Here is a 2,181-nt window from a genome sequence, read left to right on the forward strand (position 1 = left end):
GCTTTCACCTCTCACATGCTAATGGGAACAAAAGCATATAAATAACTATAAAATAATGAGATGAATGGGAAACTGGTTTATGAGCAAAGTGCTGTGGGAATACAGACTTGTAAATTCTCCCAGGCGCCTGTATATTTATGGTTCGCAGGGAGGGAGAACAGGAATAACGAAGACAGAATATTAAAAAATTCTCATAATGATACAATGAGTATCCTTCACTGCCACTTTATTTTATAATATGTATCCAACATTAATCATTTAGAAGCAACAATTTCTTAAGTTTATCTGTAGTTGGTTATCATAAGCCTTATTGACAGATTTTAAAAGTACAGAGTTTAAGACTCATACATTTAAAGTGAAGCATTTCAAGATACCAAAACTTTTACATTTTGTTTAAGAAATGAGGGAAATAAGAAAATATAGATATAGATAAATATTATATTTTGCATAAAGAAACATTGGAAGGACAAATCAGAAATCTCTTAGGAAGAGGTGTGGGCAGTGGGTTAGAAGAGACAAGGATGGAAGGGAGACTTTTCTAAGTGTATCTTTTTTATATAGTTTTATTTATGATGCATATAAATGTTTTACATATTTAAAAAAGAAAAAAAGCAAACCCTAAAATTAAAAACACACCGAAACAAATTAACCAAACTGTGTATCAAATCAGTAAGATAAGTAGAAACAAGAATTTTGAATGAATTCCTTAACACAATGCTCTGATTATACATCTGATATATTCTAAGGACAAAAATAATTTTGAAGTTATCTTAAAATTCATCCTGTACTTTTGAGTTGCAATTGTAGCATTTTTTGAAACTATTTTGTGTATACTATAGGATAAATATTTTGATATTTTTAGGAACCAAGAGGTTTAGTGTAAGAAAAATGGTGTACAAATATCTAATTGTAGAAGTTAAGAAAAAAAAAGAAATGTTAAAATCTGAATTTACTGTTCATCAAAAGGACACAAGCAACAGGTGAAAAAGCAGCTTATAAAATGGAAGAAAATATTTGTAAGGATTAATATCCAGAATATATAAAGAACTCCTACAACTCACCAACAAAAAATAATAACTCGATTTTAAAATGGACAAAAGACTTGAATAGATGTTTCTCCAAAGAAGATATACAAATGGCCAACAAGCATATGAAAAGATGTCCAATATCACTAACCATTAGGGAAATTCAAATCAAAACCACATTAAAATATCATCTCACACTCATTAGGATAGCTACTACAAAAAAAAAAATAACAAGTGGCAAGGATGTGAAGAAATTACAACCCTTATGCACACTGTCGGTAGAAATATAAAATGGTGAAGCTGCTATGGAAAACATTATAGTGGTTCCAAAAGTAATTAACCATAGAATTGCCATATAATCCAGCAATTCCACTTCTGGTTATATACTCAAAAGAACTGAAAGCAGGGTCTTAAAGAGATATTTGTACACTTACGTGTATAGTAGCATTATTCACAATAGCCGAGAGGTAAAAGCAACCCAAATGTCCATTAACTGATGACTGGATAAACAAAATGTGGTATATTCATACAATGGAATATTATTCAGCCTTAAAAAGGAAGGAAGTTTTGAGACCAAAATAAATGGTGTAAATGATAGAGGCTCTGTTCATCCCTCTGGCGACCAAATCAAAGTTGTGATGGAAACAAGGAGCAGCAGCAAGGAAATATCGCCTGAGATCTAGGTGAGCAAGCCATACAACTAGGGAGAAATCCAAGAAATGACACTGCAATGGCAGGGCGGGGTTGCCTGGTCTCGATAGGCTGAGTGAGATGGAGGCTGCAGCAGTGGCAGCGGCAGATGCACCTTAAAGGGATAAGTCCGTGAGTGGATTTTCATGGTGATAGACTTGCTCGCTCTGAGCGCCAGTGCCGATTTGGCTGTGCTCATGAGACACCAGGGACTTAGAGGGAGATATTGTCGGAGTAAGGGCTGAGGCAAGACTAGCTCTGTACAGAAGTAACGGTGGTATCCATTGTTCCCTGTTGAGCTTCCCCCATCCCAGTGTGTGGACGCAGCACCACCATAGCCATGACGTCATCAAACTGGATAACAGAGGTCGCTCCACCCAGAGGATTCCCTGAAATTCTGCCCCCCCCAACTCGTGGCCCCACCCAAGCCACATCCAGGTACATACTCAGCGAGTCAGGTGCTTCT

This window comes from Pteropus alecto, unplaced genomic scaffold (genome assembly GCF_000325575.1).
Source record: "Pteropus alecto unplaced genomic scaffold, ASM32557v1 scaffold413, whole genome shotgun sequence".
Lineage (NCBI taxonomy): Eukaryota > Metazoa > Chordata > Mammalia > Chiroptera > Pteropodidae > Pteropus > Pteropus alecto.